Genomic DNA, 15151 nt, shown 5'->3' with positions numbered 1-15151 from the left:
GGTGGGACTTGCTGGACCCACAGCTGGAAACAGAATTTCCCTTGGCCGCACCTCTGGAGGCGTGGTCAGAGCACAGCGGGGGTCAGGCTTATTTTAGCCCCTTTTGTACAAGTAGGACTCACATCTCTTGGTTGCTGTCACCAAGTTTTAGGAGAGATCAGGCTGCTTCTGGGAGGATTTGGGCTATGACAGATGTGCGGAGGGTCTGAGGACTTTGGAAGTGATTTCTGTGCTCAGAAACACCCAGCTGAGCAGCCCCAGGAACTTGCCTGACAACAGCCGAGGGGAAGAGGGATTCACTTGACAGCTCAGATGTGCCTGCTGGGCTCCCAGAGGCCAGGTGCCGGCCCATGTCCTTGTTATCCAGGACCCGTGACAATGACATGTCCCCAGGGCCATGTTAGAGGCTTTTGGGGTCCACTCCAAATGGACTGGTGGAGGAGGGTGGGCCCTCTGCCTCGGTTGGTCTGGGAAGGTTCAGGGACCCAAAATGAGAGGACAGAGTATATGGCCCAGGCCCCTGCTAGTGGGCATGGTGCCCCAGAGAAGGGGCAGGGGAACCTTGGAGCATCAGTGGGTAGCTGGGCTCAGCCATGTGCAGATGGGAGGTCCAGGCCTTGGAGAACTCCTAGGTCCGGGTCTGTGTCCGTAGTAGGTGGGACCCCTGAGCTCAGATCCTAGATGCCTGGCTGGTCCTGAGCAGACCAAGGGGAGGCTTAGAAGTCTGAGCCAAGTTGCAGGGGTAGTGGGGGTGGCACAGGGGTGTTCTGTGCCTCTTTCTGCTCCTCTCCAATTCCCTGTCTGGGTCTCAAGGGTACTTGGTGAGCTCCCAGGAGTTGCTCCAGCCTGAAGCGTGTTAACCGCAGGCAGCCTTGGCCACACCCTCCAACCCTCCAGCCTTTGTCCTTGCCCTACTCTTGCTTCTGCCTGGATTTAGGTCACATGTCACCACTTCTCTGAAGCCCTCTGTAGAGCCCAGGGGTTATACAGTCACTCAACAAACGTTTATCGAGCACCTACTATGTGCCAGGCACTGACCTACACATGGGGAGCAAACACAGGCTGCGCCCTCATGGGGGAGAGGGACACTAACCCACTTGATAAAAAAACACACATTTTCAAATTGTGGTGTGTGCTTTGAGGGAGGAGCAGAGGAGGCTGTGAGAAGGCAAAGAGGGGAAGACCCCGGTTCCTCCAAGGGGCTCAGTCCGGGCATGAGTCCTGCCTCTCTCTGACCTGCTATGGGACAGCAGGCAAGACTCCCTTTGGTCCCTTTCTCTCTGTGGCCCCCATCTGTCGCTGGGTTTGTCCTCGAAGGGGCTGTGAGTTCTGCTCAGCAGTATGTTCTTTAAAAGGAGGAGCAAGAGGGATGCAGAGGGAGATGGAAGAGGGGGTGGACTGGGGCTGCTCCTTTTGTAGCTAAACGGACCTCAGGAAGCCTGGACCCAGCTGGGAGCCATTCAGCGGGCAGCCTGGCAAATGCCCTGGGCTGGTTCTGCCCAAACCCTGTTCAAGCCTTAGGCTTCAGGGGCTAAGTCTGGGCTTTGGGGGGTTATTGCAGGCTGGAGGGCCCTTGAGGGTGGGGTAGCGGAAAACTCCGGGTCAGGGGTCAGGAATACACACTAACATCCTCTGGCCCCAGAGACACAAATGTGTTGCCTACACAGGCACATAGCTCCATCCCCTGTAGGGTCTCTGCTCAGGGGGCTGGCTCCTCTGCTCCCACCCAGCACACCCTCCATCAGCCAGGACAGGACCTGGCAGCAGAGCCCAGCCCTAGGCAAAGCCTCAGTGTACTGGACACTGAGTCCCAGCCTAGCCTCCTACAGGCTCTGGACTCCAGCCCAGCAGCCCCGGGTCAGAAATTAAGGGCCAGGCACTGGGAGGAGAGGCCCAGAACAGGCAGGAGGTGTGCCTGTGGGGGTGGGGGGCACTCGAGCCCCACTCCCTGTGTGGTCCTGGGCAGCTCTCCCCACTGCCCTCCCACCCCTCCACTCGAGCCTCAGTGTAGGGAAGAGGTTGGAGCCAGTGATCCCCCAACTCCTTCAGGGATTCCCAAACTGCCTCCTTGAGCCCCAGCATTTACAGCTGGGCCTTGGCCGCCACAGAGATACTGGGAGGATGAAGGGTGAGGCCGCAGGAGGGATGGGGTGTGTTGGGGCTGGCCCCTTGGGGCTTTATCCTGGTTCAGGGCTCAGTTCAGCCCTATGACTTGCTCCTACCAGTCCCAGATCTGATCCCCTCCCCTCCAGGTTCTGCCAACAGCCTCCCTCTCCTTAATGCTGCCCATGCTGCCCTACTGCTGACTGCTCCTCTCTGGCTCCCCACCCCCTCCAGGACAAAGCCTAGCTCCAGAGCCAGCGTCCAGGGCCCAGCACGGTATGTCCCTGCCCACCCCTCTGGCTCTCCTCTCCCTCACTGCCCTGCCCTTTCCAGCTGCGAGAACTAGATGTTTCTAGAAGAGGATGTACTCTTTCTCTCTTTAGCGCGTTTTTGGCACAGGCTGTTCCTTCTGCCCAGATAGCTCTTGCTTGCTGTGTCCCCTGGGTGAACACACTACTTTTTCTCAAACCCCAGTCCATACCCTCCACGAGGTCTTCTGATTGACTCTGGCTCCAGCATAGCCTCTGCCTCCTAGTTGCAGTTTCTCTGGTCAGGCAGGTTGTGGGTCTGTGTCTGCTTCATCCCAGCATCCAGCTGTATGAACTCAAGGCCCTGGACCGTGAGGTGTCAATGTCCCCACCGCTGTCTGCCATCCTGTCTTGCTCTCCAGTTCTGGTCTTGCCACTGCTTCCCTTCTCACTCACAGGCTTTAAAACAGATCTGCGCATCTGCAGACCACACACTGGGTGGTCAGAGCGGGTACAATAGTTGATAAAGCTCAAAGAAACTCCTCCCTGTCTCCAAACAGCATCTCTAATGGCCCATCACTTTGTCAGACACACCACCATTAGGATTTTGAGCCCTTGAGGACAAGACTATCCTCCTTATGGGTCCCCGATGAACATACACACAGCCCTGTCTGAAAGTAGGACTAGCAAAGCAGAACTCATGAGTTGCCACTCAACCCTACTTATACCCATGGCAGACATCACTAATCAACCACGGTGTTCATTCCCACTGAACTCAGTCCCTGAATCCTCAATATAGTCTTTGAGCTTGTTTGAAACAAATTTGTACTGAGGTCTCTGGGCTCCACGGTCAATCAGCCTATCCCTCTGTGTCCTAATGAGGCAACTCCAAACTTCAAAGAGAGAACACCCACCATTGAGAGCCTTTTCCAGCCTCCTCTGGACTTTCCAACTTTACCTGGGGCTCTGAGGCAGTCAGCAGGGGCAACAGAACGAGTCTCACACACCTGTCTGTTTGAACCTGCCCAGCTGCTCATGAGCTGTGTGGCCTTAGGCCCATCCCTTGCCTTCTCTGAGCTCTCATAGCCTTATTTATAATGAAGAATTAAATGCGACCATGGGGGCGAAGCGTGACACACAGTAGGTGCTCAGTAAGTGTGTGGGTGTCTCAACCCTCACCTACCCGCCTACTCTGGCCTGGCGGCTGTGAGCTTGACTGGCCGACTCACACCTGACCTCATTTCCTGGTTCTGGCCTGGGCCCACCTCCTGCTCCTCTCTGCTGCTCTCCAGAAGGAAATCTCATTCACCTCCTGCCCAGTGCAGCTCTTTGGGCCCTACTTTCCCACCTCCGAGTATCTGTACCTGCCAGAAGTTGACTGTTAACACTTTGACAGATAATCTGGAGGTCCCTAAATAAATTTAGGGACCACGTGGCCCATTCCCTGCCCTGGAGAGATTAAAAGACTGAAGCTCAGAGAGCAGACCCAAGACCTGCCAGCATCCTCTGGGGCTCCCGCTCTTCCTCCAAGAAGACTTCTGTGGTTCTCCACCCAGTATCAGCTTAGATCTAGGTTAGGATGGGCTGGTTAGTACCTCTCCAGCCAGAAACCAAGACACTCAGGGCAGCACCTGTCCCCTAGAGCATTCCTCTCCCAGGGTTATCAGGCTTCTGGCTCATCCTGGTGCCTGCTTCTATGGCTTAAACTGTCAGGTTCAATCCTGGCTTCTTTCCTCCTCAAGCATCCCTGTGGACTGTGGCTGGGCAGTGGGGTGTGACCTTGGACTGGCTGCTCAGCCTCTCTGGCCTCTGTAGTTCTGTCTGTCAAATGGGAATAATTTTAGTAGCTTCAAGAATGCTGAGGGGGTGCAGAGAAGTGACGGAAGTAGCAGGGATGGATCCCCCTGAGCAAGGGGCTCAAGATTTTTCTAGTGGCCACTGTATCTATCACGGATCCTCGAGGCAGCAGCAGAGCTGTGAGTCATCAAGCTTTGGGAGAAAATAAGCGTGGCCCCTCCGGCTTCCTGCCCCATGTCCGGCCCTTGTTCAGCAGCACAATCGCTCAGGTCCAGACTGCAGGGCGGGCAGCTTAACCCCTGCAAGGCCAATGGGTACCTCGCCGAACCCCTCACCATAGTAAGCTGGAATTGGCAGGGCCCCCAGGAGGCTCAGCAGCTCGTGGGCTCCTCAGTCATCTGCTGTCCCCCAGGCTAGGGCACACACATGGCTGAACTCAGGCCAGATAGGAGGATCCCCCTGCTCCCCATCATCTGAAGATGAACCAAAGCTTTCCTGGTACTTACTCATGGCCTTCAGCATCACTGGCCCTCCTGCCACTCCCTGCTCTAAAAACCTTCTGACCACACTGGCCTCTCCAGGTCCAACAAGCTGCCCAAGCTCCCTGCCTCCTCAGGCATGTCTTTCATCTTCTACCAGGACCCTTTCTGCCCACTCCCCATGGCAGAAGCATTCATGGGGTCAGGGTGGGGAATAAGCACAGTGCTTGGCGTGGAGCAGCTGCCCAGAGGACGAGCTGACACGTCCTCTCACCTGCGGGGGACTGACCGACCCCAGGGGTCAAACTTTTATGACGTTCAAGCCACGGTCAGCTCTGGCTGGCAGGTAAATTCAGCTGTGATTTCTGAAAGCTCCCCCTCCTATTGGCCATTCCCAGCACCAGGGGTGTACACCGCCTCCTTTAATTGACATAGGAAAAGACCATTTCTTCTAATTTACAGAGGAAGAGGATGCTGACGCATGGGAAGCTACGTGGCTCTGGAAAGAGCCTGAGCTTTGGGGTACCAGACCTTGTCTCAAATCTCAGTTGCCTCCACTGAGAAATGGAGAAAGGCCGTACCTAAGGCATGGGCTTGTTGGCCGTAAAGTAACGGGCTCCATGGCTTCCCAGCCTCCTGTGGGCACCACCTTTAGCTCTCACAGAGAACCGCAGAAAGAATCGCCATCTTCATCGTTCAGACAAGCCGACTGAGATTTGGAGACACTGAGTGGTTTTTCCCGAAGTCACATGGGAAGCCAATTTGCACCTGGGACAGCCTCCTCCAAGCCAAGCTCTCACCCTAGGCCATCCGCCTTCAAGACTTTCGGGGAACTTCTCTAAAATATGAAGGCTACTGGGTCCTTTGGGCCTCAGTCTCCAGGTGTTGGAGGAGAAAGACCACAGCTCGCACAGCTCGTAACCAGCCCTGACAGCATCTGGGGCCGGGAGGGGAGGGGATTCTACAGGAAGGACCTCAAGGGCCCGGAGCCAAGCCTCAGCTTGCCTATACTGAAAATGGGGGCACTGGCCGACAGGGAGGGGCCGAGGCTCCAAGCTCCCCTTCCAGGGTTCCTCTCCCAATCCTAGCACAGAGCCTTTGGGGCAAGCGGTGAGGGATGATGTCAGGCCTTGGTAAATCCTCTCTCATGGGGAAAGGGGCACCTCAGGGGAGCCTAGGCGGGGATCCCAGTCCTCTGCCCCTGGCATGCTGAGCGACTCAGACAGAACCCTGCCCTATGAGCATCTGAGCCCGGCACCCATAGAAGCCTGTGGGCCCTGGAGCCTGGACATCTACCTGCGGGAGAGCCAAGCCCCTACCCCCCCCACCCCGCCCTGACACCCTTCCGTGCCCGCGGCACCACCGCTGGACGCGCCTTCCCAGCACTGCTCTGAGCCAGGAGACCCAGTCTGCCCCAAGGAGTGCTCTTCCCCGAGAGCCGGTGATGGCCATCCTACAGATGGGGAAGCCGAGGACCCTCACTCACCGTGCCCTTGGGCTGAGAGCTGTGTCCGTCCGGTCGGGCTGTCTGGCTGGGCCGAGCGTGCCGTGGAGCTGTGTGGGGCTCGGCCGACAGCCTCTCCAGGGGAGCCACACCCGGCGGCGAGGGAGGCCCGGCCGCCGCCCCTTCAGGTTTTCCAGCTGGCCCTGGCCCACTTCCCCCCAGGATGGTTTCCTGTTATTGTTCCTTTGTGAGGGCTGGGCTGGCTGCAGAGAGGCAGGCCCTGCGGTGGGCGGCTGCCTCGGCCCCGCTGGGCTGTCTCCGTGGAGGCCTAGCCCTGGACCTGGCCTGGGACGCTCAACCCGGACCCCAACCCTAGGCCTCATCTCTGGGGCATCTGCCAAGGCCTTAGTCCACACTTCGTGTAAGCCTGAGGGTGGGTGCCTTCACCCCCATTTTACAGCTCAGGACACCCAGACTCAGCAAGTTTAAAGCACATGTCCACTCAGCTGGGTGTAGTGGAGCCAGAAATCTAGCCTGGGTCAGCCCGAGCCCAGAGCCAGATTTTCCCAGGTGACCCCATGACACGCTGGGGGAGGGGCAGACTTTGCAGGAGATGGGGAGGCCTCTGGGTCCTCAGTAGTGGGGTGGAGGGGAGATGGGCCACAGACAGCAGCTCTTGGCTCTGTGAGCTGAGGTTTCAGCTGCGAGGTGCCAGCCTGGCTGTGGGGCTGCTGTTTGGGTTTGGAGTATCAGGTGGAGTCAAGTTTCTGACTCTGCTTTTGATGTGATGGTGAGCCCATCGCACCCCACCACCCCAGTCTTAGTCTCCTCTTCTGTAAAATGGGGGTAATCATAGCCTCAATTTCACATGGCTCTCGAGCTAAACAAGAATCACAGAGCGGTGTGGAAGATAAGGAGGGAAGCTGCAGGCTGGACCAGAGACCATTAGAACCAAGAAGCTGGGGCAGGAGGAGCTCAGATTCTGTTAATCATGAGTCATATGAAGAGGTTTTGCAAACTGCATATAGGGGGCCCCACCCCAGTCTGACTGATCTGGAATCTCCCAGGGCAGGTAGTAGGAATCTGTCCTTTGAACAGTTAGTTGCCCGTTTTCCCATGGGTGAGAGAATGGTTGGGAAGTCCTGGACTGGTTCCTTATACAGCTGGACAAACAGAGACCTAAGAGGGAGAGATTCTGGCCCAGGGGCAGTCAGGGGGAAGTCAGTGGACACTAGTGTGGAGATGGGGAAGGGGGTGGAAGAGTATTTTTGGGGAGAAGATAAAGATTCCTCTGTTTTGGGCCTTAAGTTTGAGATTGCCCTTAGACACCGCAGTGTCCACGTCAGGTTAGCAGTTGGAGGTGGGGCTGATACAGGGTGGATACAGTTGGAGACATGGGTGAATATGTCGGAATCACTTGGCTTGGAGATGAGGTTTGGAAGCTGTGAGCTTATATATAGCTTGGCACCTGAGGCCACAGCAATGGACAAGTTTATAAGGAGGGAGGCCCTGGGCCTCTGAGATTTGTAGATTCGTTAGGAGAGAGCCCAGGGAGGAAGGAGGGAAGCCGGGGATGTCGGCTGGGTCAGCCTGGGAAAGGTGAGGACTGAGACTTGATGCTGGATTTGGAAGTCGGAGGTCAATTATGTGACCAGACAGATTGAAGGGAAAGGACCAGAGAAACGGGAGGCTTCTTTGTTTTGTTTTAAGCGATGCCGGCATATTTGTGTGCCAAGGGGACTCCAGCAGGCAGGGAAGCCAGGCGGGCTGGAGGGAGAAGTGCCCTGAGGCGGGTCTCTGCGGGAGGGAGGCCGCATACTCTGTATCATCACTGTTTGTGGAATGAACAAAGGTTCAGCATTTCCTTCTCCAACAGAATTAACTCTGCCTTCTCCAGCCTGAGGGTGGGGTGGCCACAGAGGAGCCAGGACAGGCCAAGGCTCCATCCCTGGTCGTCACCCCAGCCTGCGGCAACTGCCTACCCTCGTGGTCTACATGCCCACGGGACCCAGCCAGGCCCGGGCGTCGCTTCCTACTGAGTCTCAGACTCAGCGCTGGTAGCAGACAGGGACAGGATCTGTCCTGGCACAATCTGCCAAGTCCCTTTGTACTCCCAGTTCGTAGGGACATTGACTCTGCTCTGAAACTTGCTGTTCCTGTCGTCTGTAAACAAGGGGATGGCTGTCTGTGCACGTGTCCCCAGGGTGGGGAGGGGGCCTCCATGCAAAGGTAGTCCATGCCAAGGGAGGGAGGCTAGTGCCCCTGAGGGCCCCCGAGGGTCTCCTCAGGATCTCCTGCCTGATTTCTGCCACTGCCCAGCCCCGGATCCAACCTCCCTGGAGGCAAAGGAGGTAATGGGAGGGCACAAGGCCAGGAAGTGCCCTTGGGTGCGAAGGAGGCAGCCTGTGGGCTGGCAGGAAATGGGATGGTCTTCAAGATCTGATTAGTAGCCAGGGGAGGAAGCAGCAATGGGGCTGGAAGGTGAGGGCTGGGGAGGGCATCAGTGAGGCCTGGGAACACCCACCAGGCCTCTGCTAGGATGAAAGCTGACCGGGGAGGGGGCCCAGCGACACCCTGCTTGGAGAGGTTTGGGCCTGGGGGTTGACAGATCCAATGCTGCCCCATCACTGGCTGTGTGACCTGGGGCAGCCGACTTGCCTCTCCGAGCCTCTTTCCCTTTGTAGGAAATGTGTTGCCAGTTCAGACTTTGCTGAACTGTCTGAATTGCTGTCAGAGCAGCAGATGAGATAATGAAAATAAGTGATGGTAACAGCAAACTTTCACTGAACAGGTATTTCTCAAAGTGTGGTCTTCAGGCCACCTGCCTTAGGATCACCTGGGGAGCGTGCATTGAAAATGCAGATTCCTGGGCCCCACCCTAGGCTCATGGAGTCAGAATAGCTGGCACTGGAACCCTGAGACCTACACGTTTGTAGTTCCCAGGGCACATGTGGGAGGGAGTTTGCACGCTCACGTTAGAGGACCATGCATGGCTTGAGAGCTCTCCCTCCACGGGGACTTCCCCTTAATCCTCAGGACAAGCCCTGGGAAGGGTTCTATTTTTATTTCCATCATACCAACAAGGGAACAGAGCCTGGGAACTCAGTGTTCCCCAGGATTGCCGAGCTTGTCAGTGGTGGACTGGAAATTCCCAACCAGGCTTCTGTTTCCAAAGGTATCTCCTTGCCCACCAGACTTTCCTGCCCCGCTGAGTCCAGCGCACAGAAGGGGCTTATCGACAAAGGATCCTGTTCCTTCTTCCCCACAGAGTGTGAGGCCCACGGGTGGCACAGGGAAGCCAGGCCACTGGGTGTTTGCCCCTGCTCTTCTACTTACTGGGCTGCCCCCTCTGCCCCCATCGCCTGCTCCACCTGGAGCTCGCCACCTCTGCTCCCTCCTCGGGGCTTCTGAAGCCTGTGTAACACAGATCCCCTTCACGGCTCACCACCTCATCCTCTCATCTTTCCTCCCTGCTCCCAGATTGTGTCTCCTTTGCATGTCTGTCCTTGTGGGCGCCCGGCACTGGGTGAGGGCTCTGTACACGTGGACTTGAAAGCGTGGGCAGCCAGTGCACTGCCGATCCGATCTGCAGCTTTGCAGGGCCTGCGTGGGTGTGTCAGGCTCTTCACCCCTGTGCACAGTGGCCCCGGACCTAGAAACTGTCGACTGAAATAAATGCACAGCGTAAAAGTTACGAGTTATGTTTTATTTGGCGGGAGGACTCGAGCTGGGATGACAGCCTCTCAGATGGTTCTGAGGGACTGCTCTGAAGAGGTAGGGGAGGAGCTAGGATATAAAGGAGCTTTACAACAAAGACCAGGGAGTTGGAACAATAAAAGATTACTTGTTATCTAAAGAAAACCAGGCATCTCAAGTTAAAGAATTTAGTGCTTTTCTATGTGTGGGAGGAAGCAAACATTTGGGCTCACTGAATTCATTCCTTCGACAAGCACCTAGCTATCTAGGGCCAGTATCCTGTCCTTTCTTATTTTGAGTCTGCTCAGGGTGCACCATTGTGAGTGGCTGCAGAGGCTGGGCTGCAGGCCTGTCCCCACTGGGGGGCGATGGCAGCCGCTGATGACTTGGTTTCAGCTTTCTTTGTTTACTAATATGTTTGCAGTATTTTCGCTCACAGTGCTCCCTCTTGGTCCTAAATTTGACCAATATTTTGGGAGCCATTTCGTGACCAAATTTGTCCCACGGTACTAGGAAGGCTCATTCCTAGATCAGGTGAAGAATCTGTTGACATGCCTCTCAAAGTGCTAGTTTTGGATCAGGCCCTGTTGATACCAAAAATTCTCTGGATCACCTGTCTTTCTAGTCTTTTATGATCCAGGAGATGTTTACCCCTCGTTGCTCATTCCCATACCTAGAATCACACTATTACAATTATTTTATGCAGGGTTATAAATTTTATCTATTTCCTCAAGATGTTTAGCCATCATCAATCTTGTTGGAGGCTTAGTTACACACTGGGAAATGGAGGAGACAACAATTTTATAAGATAGATAGGATATAAGTAATACAGTTAGTAACGTTAATAAAGTCACAAGTAAGGATTTAATAGTTGAGAAGTTACATTTTGGGTTAAAATTTTGCTTGTGTTTCTGAGTGAGCTTGAGTGATCTTATAAGAAAATTCATATTCATGGTCAGGCTCAGAGCAGGTATTAATTGGCCAGGTGCGGTCTCCCACCTTGTAATGTCAATAGTGGCCTAAACAGAACTATCATTCCTTTTTAGAATAAATTTTCTGAGGGCTATCTAGTTAGAGCCTTGGAGTAGGGAAACCCACCAAGGTAACACAGAAGTACTAGACATAGGTAATTTACCATAAACCTAACAATTGGAGTAGTTCATAATTAAAGGTGTGAGCAAATATCAAAGTAATTGGTATATACAGCCCTGGTCTGGTGTCTTGGATCAGCTGTCTACCTCAGATGTCGTCTACTTCTCATCCTGGCCTGGTAGCTTTTTCTTCATTTGAGCATTGTTTTAAGGTGAGCAGTACTCTATATAGGCCAGTCCACTGCAGGGGCTCTGTCTGACTGGAAACTAACCCAAAAGTCAATTTCCTTTAGCTTTCACTGTGCATGGGCTAGTTAAGAGTACCTGGTAAAGGGTCCTTTCATTCAGGTTGGAGACAGTTCTTTAAGTCATGTCTATTCCAGTATGTATAATCCCCTGGTTGCTGGTCATGAGTCATCAGATCTTTACCCAAGGATAGATTACTGAGCTTCAGAAACAAACATACAGTGTCCTTTTAATAATTCAATTAAACTGTGCAGCAATGTAACATAAGAGCAAGGAATGATTTGGGAAGTGTCTTAGTAAATATAGACCTCAATTAACAAAACTAGAATTTAATATCCACTAAAATATAATCTTTTTCTCTCTAAAGTTCCCTCATTTTTATCAAATATAGTCAAATCAAGATTAACTTGTTTATAAGTTAAGTCTAATTATTTGATCATATAGGCTCTTTTAAATTGGCTGTGTTGGAAATTTTAATAAGGAGTCTGAGGCTAGAATGTTAATAAGGTTTCCTAAGGCCAGGAAAGCCACGTCAAAGGGTTGTCATAGATTTTTGCCTTACAGATTTAGGTAAGTTGTTTTCTCTTTAAGGTCCTTAAAATACCTTGAGATTCCTATGTCTGTTAGGAGATGGTCTTTTTAATTTATCTGATAGAGCCACTGAGGACCTAAGAGTTTCCAGTCTCTGGAGGGATCAGATAGAGAGAAAAGATAACTGTTCCAAGTCTGCTTACATAGGTATAATTCATCAAATTGCTGTGAGTCATAACTAGCTTAAAGAGAAGAGTTTCTTTATGTTTGGGAAACAGATTAAAGCCAGTAATATTTCAGACAAAATCAAAAATTATAACCATATTCATCAGTTTACTCAGTCCCATGTAACTAATCCTTTTGTTAACAGTTTTATGAAATCAGAGTTTTCATTAGACCTTTAAAATTTCTTACCCAGTTTAGTTCAGTGCTATAGTTTGAAATTTATTAGAAACCAGTAAATCTCCTTGAAAAGAAAGCGTTTTGTAAAATCATCAGAATAAAACAATAACTGTCTATAAATGACAAAAGATTTGAAAGCATGGTTAAACACTGTTACACTGTAATCGATAAAGAAACCTGGTCACAATAATCATAATTATGACTGGTAAAACTTCAGATATACCAGAATTTTAGGGAGTCCATATAAATTCTAGAATATCTATATTAATAATATTTTCTCATACAATATAACCTAGGAAGATTTATTATTCATTTGACAATACTTCCCATGTTATTTAACATACCAAATGAAACTTACTGCTTTAAAATCTCTCTTTGGGATGTTTCAGGGGCCCTCTGTAGCATCCCAAAGTTAACTGGAGATCAAAAGAACTTTAATCAGAAACTGATATTTGGGAAGCTTGTTAAAAGGTTTCAAAACACTTGGTCAGATAAAAGTATAGATCACTGTAAAGTAGAACTTATTCATTAACAAGAAAATATTTCAAAGGTAAAGGCAGAACAGATCACTTAAGGAGTATAAGTAGTTCACAATCTGTTATTGAATGGAGATTAACATTTTAAGAAAACTTTGTCCATTTAACAGAGAGAAAACCAAATCTAGTCTTTTACCGGGTTACTTCTAAGATTCATTTACTTTGACCAAATTTATTCTAAACTTAGCCAATCCCGACGATGTACAAAACTCTTTCCTCAGGGTTCTTCTTCCACAAGCCTTCCACAGCTTTCTATACTCATATTATTATGTCCCTTATTTTCTCTTTCATTCAGAAGTAACCAGCTTCAGGACAAAGTTACTATTTTCCATTAACAAAATATAATTCCATTCCTTATATCTTCCTTTACACATTCACCTTATTTTCCTAGGATACTGAGATGTTTCCCTTAATAGTAGAGAATATTTCAGGTGGCGCCAAACATTTATTAATATTTTTAAACACCTTTAGTTTCTCTGTGAGAGGAAGTCAAATGTTAAGTAAGTAATATTTCAATCTTATTTTATCTGAAAATGGCATAGCTATTTAATAAACTCCCATCATTTAACTTAATTTAACACAAATCTAGAATTTAAAGATACCAAATATTTAGAGATTATTTTAGGCATACATTTTTAAAAATATATTTTTAAAGAATTTACCCAAAAGGTCTCATCCCATTTGCATTTTAATTTACTTAGGATTTTATCACACATTTATTATTATTATTGTTATTGTTATTATTTTGACAAATCTGCAACAGATATAACAGGATCTTATTTGACTTTCATTAAACCTAGGTACAGTAAGGGTATTATACTTAATATTGATGACTCTAAATATGTCTTTATTAATTAGAATGAACTTAAACTAAACTTAATACCAAGCATTAACTTAATATTGAATATTTTCCAGTTCACGTGAACCTGAAAGTCAATTTGATCAGTTTTTATTTTAAAAATATTTTGTAAGCTCTTATCTTTACATCAATTAAGCAGAGCTCTTTGACTTTGATTTTTTTTTTTTTGCAGTAGAAATATCTCATATCTATAATGTGTACACAGACTTATAAACAGACAAAAGCTAGAGATCTCATAGCTTCACTTTAAAACTTACTTATGAGTTAGGTATTACAATATAAATTTACTGTTTATAAATAACAGTTGGAGTAAGCTGAATTTGCTTGCTCAAATCACTAAGGCTTACTATTTATGAAAAAGACATTTAAAATTTCTTGACAAAGTCTGAAGGACCCATCAGAGTTTTGAGTTCTAAAACGCCAAAAATTTCTTTGGCCTTAAGTTTTATCTCGTTGAGCTAATTAGGCTCAGTCCTAGGTCATTGTTTGCTGTATATACATTTCTGATCTGCAAGACATAGACAGTTGCTTCCAGTTCCCCGAAGAACTGGTCTGTCACCTAGGCCCAATTGTATATCCTTAATTTGCTTTTCTGTATCAGTGAGAAGAGCTGTAAACAAAGAATTCCATGTTTTAAAACTTTAAGGTTTACTTTATCATGTCTTCAAAAGCTTGCGTAAGGTATTTAGTAAGATCTCTTTTCCTTGATAAGTTAAACCCAGGGTAAATCTCTTATTTTTTTTTTTTTTCGTTAAGAAAAAATCTTCTGACATTTTTACATTCCTTTTTCCAGATACTCAACCTAATTAACATTAATTATTCTAATGTTTTTATTTGCATCTCTAAAACCCATTGAAGGGAAAGAGAAAACACAAATGTAGCTTTCCAAACTGGTCTTTTCCCTCTTTTAAACTAAGTTCTTAGGTTAACCATTAGATATATTTTTCCACCTTTAAACTTGATTGATTTTAATAGGTACCAATGAAACAGCTGTTTATAATGAGATCTCTCTTAACTTTCACCAATTTAGAAGTTTTTCCAAATTAAAGGATCCATCATATGGCCATCAATTAATATACATATAGTGATTTTAAACCAATAAGATAAAGAGGGTTTTCCACATGAGAGTCGGGGTGTTGCCTAAATAAAATTCAAAAGTTTACTCCCCAAAAGGTAAAGGCCTTTGTGGCCCAGGCTGATGAAACAAAGGTTAAAATGGCAAAATGCCTGAGAATTGGTACAATCAAAGAATTTATTTCTTTGGCTGCCATATGTACACAATATGTGTACCTTTTGCATGGCAGAGTCCAAGTTTTCCTTTAAAAAAAGGAAACATATATATACATACATACACACACATAAAACACCCAGAGAAAAATAAAACATTTACATTTCAAGGACACAGGAAGAGAAATTCAAGTTCCCCCAAAAGGGGCTTTTGTTTTTATAAGGTCACAATTCCAAAAAATGTTTTTATCAGGCCTGGCTAGTTACTTTCAGGGTGAGATTTTTTTTTCCAATTAAAGTTGTAAGTTTTGTACATATATAAATCTGGCTGGGTTATTAGTTGGAGGCTGGCAATCTGTCATTTCTTTTTCTTTTGTTTTGAAAGTTCTAGTCCCCATTTTAAGGTCGGGTTGTCAGAATAAAATTGCTAGTAGGTTTTCCAGCAGAGACAACTGCATGGTATGAGGTCTTTGCTTCTACCACTCCTGCAAG

The 15151-nt window shown here is 48.8% G+C and overlaps 1 protein-coding gene across 1 annotated transcript in view; it reads right to left on the bottom strand.

The window, feature by feature from the left end:
- CDH5 (cadherin 5) overlaps window positions 1-6269 on the bottom strand; it is a 30925-nt gene extending 24656 nt beyond the window's left edge. Inside the window, exon 1 of the mRNA XM_006203658.4 lies at window positions 6114-6269. The gene's annotated coding sequence lies outside the window, so the exon portion shown is untranslated. The remainder of the gene's footprint in view (window positions 1-6113) is intronic.
- Window positions 6270-15151: the final 8882 nt, after the last annotated feature.

Source organism: Vicugna pacos, chromosome 9 (genome assembly GCF_048564905.1).
Source record: "Vicugna pacos chromosome 9, VicPac4, whole genome shotgun sequence".
Classification (NCBI taxonomy): domain Eukaryota; kingdom Metazoa; phylum Chordata; class Mammalia; order Artiodactyla; family Camelidae; genus Vicugna; species Vicugna pacos.
This window is presented reverse-complemented; position numbering and strand designations above follow the sequence as displayed.